This window comes from Phyllopteryx taeniolatus, chromosome 16 (assembly GCF_024500385.1).
Source record: "Phyllopteryx taeniolatus isolate TA_2022b chromosome 16, UOR_Ptae_1.2, whole genome shotgun sequence".
Lineage (NCBI taxonomy): Eukaryota > Metazoa > Chordata > Actinopteri > Syngnathiformes > Syngnathidae > Phyllopteryx > Phyllopteryx taeniolatus.
Genome location: NC_084517.1, coordinates 17071796 through 17088695, shown reverse-complemented (window position 1 = coordinate 17088695; position 16900 = coordinate 17071796). Strand labels below are relative to the sequence as shown.

At 42.1% G+C, this 16900-nt stretch overlaps 1 protein-coding gene and 1 long non-coding RNA gene across 5 annotated transcripts in view; one reads left to right on the top strand and one right to left on the bottom strand.

The window, feature by feature from the left end:
• LOC133465622 (uncharacterized) overlaps nt 1-16900 on the top strand; it is a 62741-nt gene that overhangs the window by 15629 nt on the left and 30212 nt on the right. For 2 of the 3 annotated variants that reach the window (XR_009784687.1, XR_009784689.1), the window contains exon 2: nt 4041-4148. This is a non-coding gene — a long non-coding RNA (uncharacterized LOC133465622). Of the gene's footprint in view, nt 1-4040; nt 4149-11407; nt 11476-16900 lie in introns of all 3 variants that reach the window. The other variant, XR_009784688.1, reaches the window with a different exon arrangement.
• The window catches only part of olfm2a (olfactomedin 2a), a 55951-nt gene that overhangs the window by 34981 nt on the left and 4070 nt on the right, over nt 1-16900 (bottom strand). The window lies entirely within an intron of this gene.

Here is a 16900-nt window from a genome sequence, read left to right as displayed (position 1 = left end):
TGCCCTTTCTGGGAAGCTCTTTCTTGCGGGTCGGGGGTGTTTCATTGCTCTCAGCGACGTGCATTCATCCCGTTTTCATAAATCAAACTCAAGTCAATCACCCGTGCTTTACTCCATCCTGTCATGCGAGCTGGAAGCTTATCACCTCATGTAAACCTTAGCGCGAGCAGAAAGATCTGCCGAGTTGCGTGCGTTCATTAATGAGAATTGTTGTTTGTTTTCCTTTAGTTCTCTTTTTATTAGCCTGACTATAAAACGCTGCAGTTGACAGCGGCACCGACGATTATATTTGACTTATGGGAAATATTTGTATTGGAGATCGGTTGTAGCTTTTCTGGGAGGAATGAATCAACATTGTGATGATGATGATAGTACTTTTACATCCTCATTTGGTAGGGGGGTGGGGGGAAATCAAGTGTTTGTTAGACCCACTGGGGTCGAATCAGCATCATCTCAACAGAATGAAACATAATAATACAGTGTTATGGTGGAATATTTATGGGCGGGGAGGGACATGGTTAAATTAGCCAGTGGTGGCTTCGTGTAAACACCAATCATCTGCAGTCCGGACGCAAATGACACCACAAAAAAAAGTCCCTCGATTATTTACTAGTCGTATATCGTGTCATTGTAGTTCAGACTGTTAGTATTCATATATTATACATATCATTGTCCGCATATTCATATATGCTATGTTTTACGAACATTTCCTCCATGTGTACAGCACTGCAAAATGTCAGCCACAGCCTCGAACATCATTTGTCCCAGTGATTTGTGAGGCTGCGCTGAGGCTTCAGATCTCAGTACTTCAATCGCACAGGCTCGATAGTGCTTAAGTCTAATAATAGCTGATAAAAGCCGGCTTGCTGTCCCTCTGTTGGGTGAATGTGCGGGGGAAGGTCAACACAGTAGGTGAGTGTAGCTCACTCAATTGACTGCAAATCACCTGCGACGTGTCCGTCCATTGTCGCCGTGTCCCGTGGAGGCCGGACAATCGAGAAAAGGTGGAGCTGATGTGATGACACAGCGTCGGGCGGTACTACTCATATGCGTATAACTAGAGTTGTAACCTGACAGCTGTGCAGTCTAATTGACCTCAAAGCCGTTTGTTAATACAGGGCACATCATTCTTTAAGGTTTTCGTAGACTTTCGCAGATAATGTTAAGAGAACTGATTTAAAAAATAAATAAATAAATAAAATAAAAAAATACATCTTTTGGGGCTATTTTATTTTATTTTTTTAATTGGGAGTAGTAGTTAAAATGGTACAAAATATTACTCAAATAAATTACAGAAAACTTTACAAATAAAATTCTAAATAAATACATTTGATTTCAATATTTTTTTTCAAAGATACTGCAGTTTGATGTGAAATACTATTAAAATAAAGTATTCAAAATTATTTTTTTAATAAACATTTTAAAACGTTTTTTTTTCAGATGAAAATAACATTCAATTTGAGTAATTTTTAAATTGAATGTTTCAATTAAAATTGTGGTTACTTTATGGCTAGTTGTTCAGATATAATGAAACCGTTTTAAAATAAACGACCAAAATGTTTCACAATTGTTCATTATGTATATTTTATTTATTTGTGTATTACCATGACCTGGATGACTGCCATTCTACACAAATACAATATAAGATTGGAGAAGACTGTAACTGTAATAAATTGATTATAATAACATTATAGACTAGTATTAAAAGAGTAATACATTTTCGTTGTTGGCTAAGACGATATGAGAGGTTACTACATATCGATGCCATAAACACAATCTTTTCCAAAGCATTGTAACGTGTGATTGAGGGGTTCGAGTTACGTCTCATTGAGAATGCTTTCAAATTCTATTCGTAGCCCGCGGCAATGAATGCTCCCTTGATTGCAATCCCAGCAGTTTATGGAGCGTATATGATGGTTATGAGTGACTATAAGGCCGCTCAATCAGGAAGGCTGGCGTCGTTGAGAATATTGTCCCGAGCAGCGGGCGAGCGGCGCAATCGGTCGGCGTGTACCCGTGGAGCGTGCCCACTGTTCGGTTCCCGCTCCCTGATTGGCGACCAAGTGCTGCGCTTCCCGTGTCCTTCGGCCACACCTGGAAGCGCTTACCAGTATGCAGAGATGGTACATGAATACACAGTTACTATAGTAATCATTCCTTGGCCCATCACATCATCATCTGGCATTATTACCCGCTAAAGCCACACACTGTTTGCTTGAGCATAACCATTCCTTGTCATGTGTGATGTTACGTTGTGGCTTCTTGTCGAATGAAGATACCTTAACTTAGTTTCACATGAAGAAAATAAGCCCGGAAGTAGAATTTTGGCAATATGGCCTTAAAATAAAATCCCCAATGTTAAACTTTGAACAACTTACCAAACTGCTAGATTCAGCTTTTTAAAGGTAACCTCTGCAAAATATTTGTGACTTGGAAGCACATACCCCGTGTCAAAGCTTTCCAACGAGGTTCAGGACGACTTATTTCGCTATTGCCTTCTACCAGGCTCCTTTCTTGTCGTACCTAAAACAATCTGAAAATAATTCCGCTCAAGTCCCTTTCTTAGAGGGATTCAAAGGCGCCAGTGGCTATATAAAAAATAACAATACATATATATATATATATATATATATATATATATATATATATACATACATATATCAAAACTACTCACTGGAAGCTATAATATGAGCTCTGGAACCTACTAGATAAAAAATGCAGAAATTGTCAAAAGAAATAAACTCAAATTAATTAATCAAATTGTTTCATCGCCCAGCTCCACTCAAAAGTGCACAAAATTGTAAAAGCATATTGATATTCGGAAGAGGCAGAGAAAGAGAGAGCACAAAGGAAAGCAAAAACCGAGAGCGACTTATCAGTGATGCATTGGAAAGGCCCGAGGTAATGGAGGTGTTTTCTGCTACGTATGCAACAACCAAACTAACAGAGTGCTGCAAGGCTGCCAATTACACTCAGGGTGACTGCGAGTTTGCTGCGTACTTTTTGTTGAAGGTGGCAACAAAACAAAACAACAACAAAAAAAACATTAGAATCCGACACGAGCAAACAAAAAGAACGGATCTCGTCTACTATGCAGATCGGACTGTATGTCAGTAATGAACGAACACGAGCAGCCTGCAAGTCCCCCGGTCTCGTTTCTTTGTGGGAGCTGACGCCGCCGTTTGTATCCGCTATCTCCAGGTCATTTACGTGCGGAGAAGCTGTGACATTTAATTAGGGAGACATTATTAGTGCTACACAAGGCGCATTGTGCACAAGCGAGAAATCCCCAAATGACCTCTAACTGAATGTTGCAGCGGAACCCAGTTAAGCGCAAATATGGATATGCGCAGCTATAACAACTGATGAGCAAATGAGCTTATCATAGTGCGTTCTATTTTTCAACCTTTTGTTTGACCAGAAGAAAACACAAATTGAAATTATTTCAATTTTAAAATGAAATCATTTTAATTAGTGGCCAGGACACACATGAAATTGTGTCCTGGCCACAGCCGCAGATAAAGGATTAGGGAAGTGTCCGTGATTAATGTTCAGGGAAATGAATGATCAATTATCAGTAAATTAGTTTTTCCATTTTTACTAGTATTTTTTTGGGATGTAATCGCCAAAAGCAGTGATAAGCAGAGGGAAAAGGCTAAAGAAAAATGCAATAGAACAGACTTCAAATGCACAAATAAAGCAAAGTAGCTTCAACTGAAATATCTAGAAATTTTAAAATATCAGTATATCATTGGTAAAAGAAAAAAAAAAAAAAAAAAAAAAAAAAAGCACATTGGCCGGGACAGGTCTAAAAGGTTTTTTTTCTGTTAAAAAATAATCTGGCAGCAAACTTTGTATAAAAAAAAATAGGCCATATGCTAATTAATGTGAGCTGAAATTTCCCATCCTCTAAAAACTTGATTTAACATGGCCTTCATGAACACATACTGCCAAGTGGGGGGAAAAAAAAAAAAAAATAGAAACATCATCCTTTGATATTAGCTTTCTCTGACTGTTCTGAACTTCTGCTTCTATGCCAGAGTCACAAGGAGAAGAATAATGCTGCCCGGACGATTACCTGAGTGGAAGTCAATGTGGATGCAGCTCCCCTTCTCATATCCATCATGTCATGTTGCATTGCAAATGAGGTGAGACTTATAAACTCGAAAAAACAAAGTGTTGTTAACAAGCCTCCCAAATATGAATTGTTAAAGAAAATCTAATATTACTGTCTATAAAATGTGGCTTCAAACTGTGAAAAATCAACTATTCTCTCTGCTCTCAAATGCTGTGGCCATGTCCGCTGAATGTGCCAAAACAACGCCCCACTCAACCGTCAACTGTCAATCAAATATCACTACTACGTCTTGGGGAAATACATGGCACTTCGTCTACCACCTTTCTTATGCCTACACATTACTATAGTTGAGCTGCAAAAATATGTCCGCTTAAAGCCTCTGGTGGCTGTAATATATCCCACCGGGTTGCCACGAGGCTTTTCCACTCCGCGACAATGAGGCCTGGACATGTGCGGAAATGCCTGTGCGAAAGCCGTGTCCACACGCTGGCTCTGAAGTCGTAATTTATATATTAAAATATTTTTTTTCTTTTAAATTGCCCCCTCCGAGCTCGTCAGTCTTTCTCTTATTTGTGTGCCATGTGTGCACTCAGAGTCAACTACAAGGCACTCTAAAGTGGCCACACCAGCGGACACTGCGTCATTGGGCCTCGTTTTAGACAAACCCCAAAAAATCTGGAAAACTAAAATGGTGAAAAACAGTTGAATGCTATATCTCCACAACTGAGTGCTACATAATTTTCAATCTGAATTCACGTGACAGGGTTTTTAATGATTGGTGAAGTGATTTTTCATCAGCAATCCATAATACATGTGAAGTCATTTAAAATCCTGTAAGAAGGATCTAAGACCCAACATGTGATCTTAAAGTAATTTTGTGAATGCTTCCAAGCAAGAGGTGTGAAAATATTCAAGGCTTTTCTATTAGATACGATGGAACGTGGACGTTTACGTTGAAGCGAGTCTTTCAAATCGAAGGATCCGACACAAGCGGTTGTATGAGCTCAGTTGCAATTTTCACCAGAGAAGCCACCGATCCGTTCAGCGATTGCACAGAGAACAGAACAGTATCCAAATAGTGCAAATGTGTTTGCAGAGCAGAAATGAGAGGCTCGCATGGAGCTGAGCGTGAGGCGGGAATGATAATAAGTTCACGGAGGGTGGGGAGATGACGCCATATTGCAAAAGAGAGTCGCCCGCCGAGCCGCCACACGGGGTCGTGCGCTATCATCGGGCGGCGCCTCCCCGGTTACAGATGTGATTTCGGCGCCGTAAAAGGCAGTAAAATGTTCTGCCAGTGCAGTGAGATGCAAACTGTGGCCCTTCGCTCTGAACACCAACACAAATCTACTGGGCTCAATGGTGATATTTGTGAGTGCAGCCTGGAAGGTACCACAAAGGCCATTGCTCACATTAATATTCCATCCACAAAAGAGGGAGTGGGAAATGCTATTCATCCCCACGCAGCAATCTCCTCTGGCCATTTTTCATTTGCTGTCTTTTAAGACAGCAAATGAACACCTCCAACTACAATGTTCCTCCCTCCTGGGACTTGAGATTGTTGACTTGCGCCTGATTGACTGCGCTAAAAGGACAAAGATGCTTTCAAACTGAGATTCAACCTCTCGGCGTGGGGGAATTAGATTGACAAGAAATAATAAGATTTAGAGGCTAACACATCCTATTAGCCAGAGTTTAAATGAAAATGCGAATGACACCAATAGAGACAATGGAGAATCTGCATTGTAAGTCACCTGCGGTCTACCAATCGAAATATCACAACTTCAATCTCTGGTGACATGCTTCATTTACAATTGTTCAAAAAAACAAGTCTTAAGTCTTTTAATGCGAATCCCAGTTCAAGTTTGTCAAACTAAATATAAAACAAAGAGATCTACACAACCTTGCCTTTTGCTAGCTTAAAGCTAACACAATGCAAAGCACCAAATAACCCGTTTCTTGCACAAGTCAGCCGTGATTGGCTTCAGCTCACCCGTGGTTGCCTTAGAAAGTGGATGGATGGAGGGATGGATGTAATTTGCACGAGTTTTCTGTTTTAATCAGTTCATCTCAGGTCTATTCAATTCCTGTAGGTGTAAAAGCCAATCTGGAACGCGCCATGATTAAATATTCTGCACAAGAAAGAAGCTTCGGCTGCTCGCATTCAAACTGCGACCGTGCGATGAGCGTTCGGCCCAAGCGCTCTCGTCGCCTCGGGCGCCAAAGCTGAAAGAGAAGAGAGACCCTCTCCTGAATACCACCTATTCATCACATCACCATTAGTGTGGCTCAAGAACTCAGCTATTCGCTTTAGAAATATAACGAGGATTACAGCATTAGATCCTCCAGCAAAGTTTGACATGATCACTTCCCTCGGATGCAGCGAGGCTGAATGGTTTTTGTGGGCTGTGTCATTGACGAGCGATCAATCAAAATCAATTGGGATGAGCTCCAGCTTCCCTGATGAGGAAAATCAGTGAAAGGTTTCTACAGCAATCAACTGATACAAACGGGTTGTTTTCCAAAATCTGTAGGGTTGACTTTCTAGACAGTAGCACGTTTGTCCTGTGGTGAGCACGTCCACCTCACAGTTTTGAGCTTCTGGGTGGGTTCAAATCTCTGCTTCAGCCTCCCTGTGTGGATTTTGCATGTTCTCCCTGTGCTTGCGTGTTTTTGGGTACTGCGACTTCCATGATCATTCCCAAAAGATACACGTTAGGTTCATTGAAGATGAAATTGTCCATGGATGTTTGTCTATGTGTACCCTGTGATTGGCTGGCGACCAGTTCAGGGTGTACGCGGCCTCTCGCCCAGAGTCAGCTGGGATAGGTTCCAGCTCACCCGTGACCCTGATGAAGAAAAGGGGAGGGATCAGGGATGGAAGAATTTCTAGTATATAACATTTACATTTAAGATGATCTACAAGGTAAGTCGGCGCTTGTTGGGGAAACAGAAGTGGTGATGGAGTTAAATTTAGTTAAGGACGGGAGAGATGACAACGCTGCAGGCACAGTCGGGAGGCACTCGCTCTTCTCCTTCCATCCTCGCCTGTAATCTCCGCTTTTCATTTCCACCGACTCCACTTTGTCTTCTTTTTCATTTCCAAGGCACTGCTCATTTACCGAGCTATTACTAACGCTGTCAAATCCCTTTGTGCTGGCCACCAGCCATAATTGCGCAGATCTTTTGCAACTCCCAGCCTGTGTGCGTTTTTATTTCAACCTGTGAGGTGTTCGATCATCAGAATAATGCACTGGAAGCTCTTCGTTCCACGGCGCCTCCTGTAATCGCACACCGTGGATGTAGCCGCTCTATCGACGTCCTCACGGCGGGGCTGCGGCTCTTCAAGCTGCTGCTTGATATGCGGCAGTGTCTGGTGGCTGCTGGGCCCCCACGCCTGTCTGAGTGGAACTTTTAAGTCGAGATGCAGCCAGAGAGGCCCGGCGTCATCTCATCAACCGCCTCACCGCGCGGCTTTGACAATGCCGGGGCGGAAAACGCATTGATTAAATGCCTCCCCTCACCGGCCCGCTTCCGCCATGGTGCCGAGCTCTCATCTCTCATTCGCCCGGAATAAAAACTCTGCTGCTGAGTGAGTTTCAACAGGGGAGGACAGCTGTCGCATTGGCGGCGGCGAGGAGAGGATGCTCGGGGATAATAGTGCCGTGGATCATAGAATTTGAAGGATGTGGCGATTACTCAGAGAGGAAGAGGACTGGCTTATCAGCTGTCGTTCAGTCAGGCCATTTCGTACAATACTGGAAATGGACGACTAAGCAAAATGTAATCAACTGTGAAGTGCAAAATCTTCCACAGGGGAAAAAGGACTGTGGATAAGGTGTGTGTGGTCCAGCTGCGTGATCAAACAGGTGGAAGCAACGTCTATTGCCGTCCAGCACTCCCTGATTCATTGCCTTCTGATAAATCTCAAGTATGCCACTCAGTCAGCAGTAATCTAGCCGAGCCTTTTGTGCCCATGCACAATCGGATCTCTGGGCAAAACCGCCATATTTATGTATTCCAATCTCCTAGTCAGAAATCCACGCTGTGGGCTCATAAAAGATTCATGGAGTAAGAAAGGCAAGGTCGCACACAAGTCTGGTCAGGAAGTGCTGTATACTGCAATGCCCAAAGAAAACAAAATGTATGCATGTGAAAAAGCAAAATAGGAGTGGCTGTATTTATGGGATCACATTGTGTTTTCTGCAGGCAATTTTACAGCACTTCGAAATCTTTTAGAACCTCTATGTTACCGCTGCCATAATTGGCCCTGGCAGAACTCAAAAACTACAAATCCGAGATTCTTTTTATTGGGTTTTGACAACCACTTAGTTTGACGTCCGCCTGCACTTCCACGTAAAATGTGAAGCGGCTGTCGATTCAGCCTTTAAAAGAGTAGTCTTCACGTCGCAACGCATCCCTCCCACACTGTCCTTTTGCTCATTTTGGTATTTGTTCCGGAGCGGCAGTCTTAGCACCTCCCATGTCCCTGGCAACTACACGCAGTTCCATTATGAGGGATACTGAAGCATTCCTAGGAGAGCTGCAAGACATGGCTGTTGAACGTTTGCTCTGAAGTCTCCTCTCGCTCAGACATAAGAGGACCTGCTGAAAGAGGGACGCATTCAGCAAGCATCCATTGGAAACACCTGAGCAAGTTCGACTTCAATCGTCCCTTGATGTTCGGGCAATGGCACTGTGCCATTTGTAACCTTCTCTGCCTGGAAACATGCACATGGAACAAAGATTTTGGGCTCTTAAGTAGTAGCCCACCTTTTACCCACATCATACAATATTTAGCAAACAGCCATAAAAGAACCAGCATGAAACAAGCAAACAACTCCCAAATCATAATCGAATTGTTACTCCTTGTACTCTTCCGAAATAAAGAGGTCATTGTACAACAAATAAAACAATCTAATTTGATTATTTGAAAACTATCTATAGAAAGATCTATCTATAGTTACAGCTTTTTGTGGGTCGCAGATTTTCTCACAACACCGGAAAGAGAGTACACTGATGCATTTTGGCTGGTGCATTTTTGTTAGATAAATTGTAGAAGTTATCATTTATTTGCTTAGCTTGCATTAGTATAATGGACAATTTTAGATGTCTCGCCTTCAAAAAGAAGACTCAGCATCATCCGATGGAAGGGCGCCTGGACCAAGGACGTGATCGGATGTGGTCGGGTCGTGATGCGGTCGGGTCGTGACAACCGCTTCTTCCTCCGGAAAGGTTTTTCATTTTAGTTTAAAATGGCTTACTTTAACTGGGATCCCTTGCCGTACCTCTGCCGCGGTCTGTTTTGCAGCTGGCTAGCTTTCAACACATTATGTTGAATGAATCTTTCACAACTTTCTCCCGTTCATTCTGCCGCGAACATCCGTCCAGTTCCTCAGGCACGGCCAATCGGACATCCTCCCGAGGAGATAGTCTCGGTGGACACGCCTACGTGAATCCGTGATCCAAGGTCAGTTGGTAGCTATACCGTACAACTGCGCATGCGCAGTACGTCAAAATGGCGTCGTCCATAAACAAAGGGTAAACATTGTGAAATATTTAATTTTTCGAAGTAAATGCAGCGTGGCGGCATTGCGACTCTTGTAGAATAAATTGATGCCCCCCAAAAATGTTCAATTGCTTATATTAATAATTTAAACTACGAATACATACATTGATCCACAAACGCTTTAACATCATTTGAAACTTACATTAGACTAAAAAATAAATGGCTTTTAAATGATTTGATTTAGAAAAAGAAAATGCATCAGCAAAAACATAGACATATGGCGAAGACTCTCTGTACTTCCTGCTAACAACCCAGGCTAAACTTGGCTCATCCCAGACATACAAAGATCAAGAACAAAGACATGAATAGAAATACCTCCTTGACCTAATTACTGTACTTCTCTATTTGCCTGATGTGGCATCTTGGCTCCTACAGAGACCTAAAAAATTTGCAAAACTTTTTTGTCCTGTTCGGCTTCAAGCAGAATGGAAAATCTGTATCCCTTTAATGCCGGAACAGTTTTACTGTGTCACTGTGGCGTTTTTAAGCTCCCGCTGTGGTATTATAAATGAGGTTTGTGGAGAATCTGACTTGATCAGTCGAACAGAACAAAGTTTCTCGAAGGGAGAGAGATCCAAAAAGGTTTTGGGGGTGAATCCCAGAGGATAGGCTCTACAGGAGAAAAAAAAAAAGCAAATACGTGATTTCATTAATAGCGAGCTGCAAATAGGTGGGGGGGGGTCACTATGTACGACAAACAGTAAACCCGTCCTTTCTCCAGTTCGACAATTAAAAAAAATAATAATAATTTTTGTGCATAGCTAGAATTTGTTGTAACAAATAAAGCCAGTAGGAAATGCATTCTCATTATGTAAATGCAGCGGCTACATAAAAAAGACAAAAATGAAAGAGATTTTGCTAATGCTCGTCACATGTGATCACCGGCTCACTCTAACCGCCCCCACGTGACCTCCCCCACCCCCCTTGTCACTGCCCTGGTATCTATTCCATGCGTCGCTTCTGCTCATTGACTCCAAGCCCATCGCTGACATGCTTGTGAACATGCAAGCAGAAGGCAGAGACAGACGCAGCTTGTGTGTGTGTGAGAATGAAGCAGTGCGTGTGCATGGGTGTCCCTGGTCAGGGTGTTGTCCGAGGATTGTCACTCTTGCTTAGAGTCATAGACGTGAACCTCTGGGAGGCGTGCGCCCTCCAGCACACACTGGCACAGAATGAAAGGGGGAAAGTGAGGAGGTGGGGGTGGCTGGGTTGGTTCTTAGAGTGTGATACAAGGATGATATTTATCTCACACTTGACAGCAGGGCGCACACGTAACCGTGAGAATATTAGAAAGCACGTGTGCATTATTTAGTCATAATGAAAAGTAGTGAGAAAAAAGGTCACATTTGTCTACAACAGAAAGCATTAATGGGTTTTTTTCCCTCACAGACCTTCGGAATGCCAATTTATGAGCCACACGAGCTCGGTCCTTGTGAACACTAATGGTCACGTAAGGGCAACAGGCCTCGAGGTTTTTCTACGAAACCGAAAACAACGCGACAGAGGTCGTTTGGAGCCCACGCGGCCCCCCCCCCCCCAAACACACACACACACACATACCCCAAGGAAGCACTGGCCAGTCTGTGGTCATTTACAGACCCGGTTTGAATACACGATTCTCCACTCTGACAGTGTGGGAAGGACAGGATATCCATTAGTAAAAGTCACATGTGCGTGGCTGTATAGTAGGTAATACCTCTTTGATTTTAGATGAGAAAACACATTTTTGCTGTATGTTGTACTGTATGTCATTTCTGCAGGTCTGATGTACTTTCTGTGGAATGAAGTGGAAAGTAACACACACACAACTACAGTAATACCTCGACTTGTGAGTAGTCCGACTTTTACAAGCTACAAACTGTTGCTCGGCCAATTTTTTTTAATTTGTGTTTTTTTTTGTCTTGAGTTGCACTCCAAAATTTGAGTTATGAGCACTGAAAAGGTTGACGGCGAAACATCACAACAAGTAACGGGTAGTGAACAATTCAATACACAGTGCTTGCTTGAAGCGGTTTAATGCGACTCCCAGTTCAAGTTTGAACATAAAACATAGAACTGCATACTGTGTATTTAACAAATTCTGCTAGCTTAATGCTAACACCATCGATGGGCTAACAAAACTGACATCAATGTTGTGGTAGTTATAACCCTTTAAGCGAGGGACTTTTGAACACAACCATTACAGCAACACGTAGACCGACAAAACAATATTAGCAGGAATATAATTTTTTTTTATCCTCTGAAAAATAACTGATATTACTGCAGCTTACTGTGTCACTTAGTAGTTAAATGCATCGTTGTGTTCTGAGTTAAGAGCGTGGTCTCGGAACAAATTAATCTCGTGAGTCAAGGCACCGCTGTACTGCTAATTACTGTAAATGGACCACGACACTTTTTTTTTTACAAGGCTTCATACTTTTTGCCAGATTTGTATGAAAACACACAGCAGAGGTGTATGTGATTAAAAACAAATACTGTAAAAATAAGTTAACCGCTGCTATAAGTGAAATGCAAAAATATTTTAAGGGGGAAAAAAAATCATGCATCTATTTTCTGGAGCCTATACCAGCTGACTTAAGGGCGAGAGGCGGACTCCACCCAGGACTGGTCGTCAGGCAGTCGCTGGGCACATATAAACAAAACTGTATATGCTATGGAGGATTTATATTCTTCAATGAACTCAACACGTGTGTTTTTGGAATGTGGGAGGAAGACGGAGTACTTGGACAAACCATACAAGCACGGGGATCAAATGCAAACTCAACATTGGAAAGCAGCAGCTGAGATTTGAACCCAACAACCTGTGAAGCAGTCTTGCTCAGCTCCAGCCACTGTTCTGCTGTCGCAAAATTCTAACGTTTTTGTAAAAATTCTGGTAAATAAACCTCTTTCCAACACATTAACATTACTATGGGGAGGGTAACAATCCATTATTCTATCAATAAATCACAATCGCACTTCGTAAGAGTACTGTGAAATAGTGGCCCAAAACTGATGGAATGCAGCACCTTAAACAGAATCTCTTTTTAAAGGAGAGAAATGTCGTTTTGGTTGCCATTCAGCATTGTCATCATGAACAATCATCAGCTACTATTCAATCTCGCCAACACAATGCGATGCCATTATCTGTGCATGATTGTGAGACGGCACGCTGGTGCGTAAATGGGAGCGGAGGGAGGGAGCGAGCGCACTGAAGAAGGTGGAGGTGTATTTGTCCGGCTATCTCACGTCCACACCCGCACGCTGACAACCCGTATATCAGCCATGTTCTCGTCTAAAAAAGCAAGACGTGTTTTAAGACGTGCAAGCTCAAAAAAAATGAGGCAGAGGTTTTATTCCTAAAAAATATTTTCTGTAAGCCTCTGAAACATTCTGCACAGTTTGAATATTAACACTGCAATTAAAATGGGATAAATAGTGTACTTGAGTAACAATTCAATTAAAATGTATTGTTCCAAAAGATTAAATGCAAAATGTATTGTATTTACAAGTTAAATACAACTGAACTCGAGTGAACAAATGTATTGTACTGCATTATTACAACAACAAAAATGTTTAAGCCACTGTAACATTCAGCACAGTTTGAACATTTAATTTAGTGATTGTTTGCATACCACAGTTTTTAAATCCGCTGCCTTAGACTTAGCAGATTTTCATTCTTTCTCTTGCTACACTTGTTGTTTGTGGCTGTGGAGGTCAGTCAATCCAGCCTGTCGTCTCGTGGCCTTCTCTCAACAAAACACAGGCAATCTCACCTGCCTGTTACACATCTGCTGTGTCAGTAAAAGCCTTTTAGAGCCAGTCTTGCTGGTAAAGGTGCCGGATGCACTTTAACGGCAACGTTTTTTTTTTTTTGTGCGATGTAATATACTTGGGGAGATTTTGAGGCACACGTATGTGAGGTTTTATTGCTGTCAGAGGTTGGACCAAGTCATTGCTTTAGTCAAGTCACAACTAAATCTCAAGTCTTTGCCCTCAAGTCCCGAGTCAAGTCTCAAGTCGAGACATGCAAGTACCCGAGTCAAGTCGAAAGTCCTAAACCTTGAGTTTCGACTCCTTTTGAGTCATTTTAACGACAAACTAAAAATATATTATATCCTGCATTTATGTATTTAATATATTTTAAAATCCATATCAAAACAAATTTGATAAGCAAGTGCATTGAAACTTTAGAAGAAAAGTAGGAGACTGATCAAAATGTTTGCACCTTCAAAGCAAATGTCAAAGGGTGGGATTATAGTTTATTGGCCCTTCAAAACCGATTGATAGTAGGTTTACAGTTATTCTATGAAAATGCTATATTATGACTTTATTTTTCTCACTTTATTCCTGAAGTGACATTATACAGACCTGTCACAAATACAAAATTGCATCCAGTAGTGATTGATGCAATTAGTAATTAATATAATAGTACTTAGTAGTAATTAGTATTCTACTGACAATTATATCAGAATAAGCAATTATGAGTATTAAAATAGATTTTTGTTTGGTTAAAGAGCAATTATGAATATACGAGAAAATGAAACATTTCACTTAATGAACGACCAATTGGTTTCCTCCTTTAAATAACAGTATTTTTCTGAATTTCACATTGTGCGTACAGCAGGAAACAAACAAACAAACATTCCTAGTGAGGAAATTTGATTAATTAGATTTCAGTTTAAACTTGGCATTCACTGTGAATATCAAAAACATAAGGCAATTTAAAGAAAGAGGAACACAAGCTTGTCATCTTTTTATCAAGGCACAATTTTATCCAACTGTGGTATCTCAGTCGGAACACTAGGGGGCACTGTGTGAAAAAATATGAGTAATTAGTAATTAGTTAATATAAGTCAGTGAGTTCAAGTCCAAGTGAAGTCACGACTCGTTGTTGAAGTCCATGTTGAGTTGCAAGTCTTGTAACATATTATCAAGACGAGTCTAAAGTCATCAAATTCATGACTCGAGTCCCTGTCATGTGACTGGAGTCCACACCTCTGATTGCTGTTGCTTTGACTGGACTTGGACATGCTCAGCAGATGTGCTTTTTGGCTCAGGTCAGCAGCGAGGCGATGCCTGTGGACTAATCACAGATGCCCATATTGGACATGAGCCCACGCAGATGTTTGCCCCGCCCCGCTGTGACTGAGCGTTCTGAGTTTGAGTTTGCTCTTGTGGTCCTCAGGTGCTGACGCAGTATTTTCCATTTTAGCATCATTGCTTTCCAGGTCTTCGGCTGCTTGAATGCTCGTGGGTGTGTTGATTTTGTTTTTGGTTTGACCGGCCATTCATAACGGATGTGCGTGATAATCAATCCATTGAGCACCTTCCTGTTTGTGCAAAAACCACCGCTGGCTAAAATAAACATTTCTCTTAGTTTTTGTAACAACACAATCTGACTCGCTCACGGACACATTTTCAGAAACGGCCAGATAACAAAAGATTTACTTGGTTCGAGCAATTTCACACTTGATGGGTGGGCAGGCACTCCAGAGACCCCAACTATTTGTATACAACCCATTAAAAAGTAAATTTTCCTTCATGTCCCTCAGTCACCCAAACATTAGCCTTTTTCTGGTACCTGTTTTGTAGTTTTACAGTTATAAAGCAACGCTGGTAGAGTTTCTCTTATCATCATAGCTATCTGGAATGAGGAAACCCCTCAAACCTTTTGTTAATCATAACTCCTGGTACAAGAGAGCGGCCGCTAAATTGTTGCCAAATCCAGCCATTTACAGTGGTACGGAAAGTTTTCAGACCCCCTTAAATTTTTCACTCTTAGTTATATTGCAGCCATTTGTTAAAATCATTTACGTTTATTTTTTTCCTCATCAATGTACACACAGCAGCCCATATTGACAGAAAAAAAAGTAATTGTTCAGATTTTTGCTGATTTATTAAAAAAGAAAATCTTCCAATCCTTGGAAGACGTTTGGGACGACCAGAGCCCTTCGTAGAGCTGGCCGTCCAGCCAAACTGAGCAATCGGGGGAGAAGAGCCTTGGTGAGAGAGTTAAAGAAGAACCCAAAGATCACTGTGGCTGAGCTCCAGAGATGCAGTCTGGAGATTGGAGAAACGTTCTAGAAAGTCAACCATCACTGCAGCCCTCCACCAGTCGGGGCTTTATGGCAGAGTGCCCCGACGGAAGCCTCTACTCAGTGCAAGACACACAAAATCCCGCATGGAGTTTGCTAAAAAACACCTGAAGGACTCCAAGATGGTGTGAAATAAGATTCTCTGGTCTGATGAGACCAAGATAGAAATTGTTGGCCTTAATTCTAAGTGGAATGTGTGGAGAAAACCAGGCACTGCTTATCACCTGTACAATACGGTCCCAACAGTGAAGCATGGTGGTGGCAGCATCATGCTGTGGGGGTGTTTTTCAGCTGCAGGGACAGGGAGACCGGTTGAGATCGAAGAAAAGATGAATGCGGGCAAGTACAGGAATATCCTGGACGGACACCTTCTCCAGAGTGCTCAGAACCTCAGACTGGGCCGAAGGTTCACCTTCAAAAAAGACAATGACCTTAAGCACACAGCTAAATTACCGAAGGAGTGGCTTCAGAACAACTCCGTGACTGGTTTTGAATGGCCCAGGCAGAGCCCTGACTTAAACCCAATTGAGCATCTCTGGAAAGACCTGAAAATGGTTGCCCACCAACGTTCACCATCCAACCTGACAGAACTGGAGAGGATCTGCCAGGAGGAATGGCAGATGATCCCCAAATCCAGGTGTGAAAAACTTGTTGCATCATTTCCAAAAAGACTCATGGTTGTATTAGCTCAAAAGGGTGCTTCCACTAAATACTGAGCGAAGGGGTCTGAATACCTTTGGCTGTGTGATATTTCAGTTTTTCTTTTTTAATAAACCTGCAAAAATGTCAATAATTCTGTTTTTTTCTGTCAATATGGGATGCTGTGTGTACATTAATGTGGAAAAAAATTTACTTAAATGATTTTAGCAAATGGCTGCAATATAAAAAAGAGTGACAAATTTAAGGGGGTCGGAATACTTTCCGTACCCAGTGTATGTACACAAGGGGCTTGTGATTCCGTGCTTGAGGATGTCAGCCAATTAGATTTTCAGCCCCGCTGCACTTTGGAGTTGGGAGCGGCCTAGAAAACGTCAGTGTTGGCTGCCGTCAACCTCGCCTTGTTGTTTTTCGACCAGTGACGGAAGCCCTCCGTCCCCCTTTCAAATGGGACAGCGCTGCAAGCTAGCAGAGTCAAATGGAGCTCACTCTACCGGGCCGGGCTCCAGAGTCGGCGTC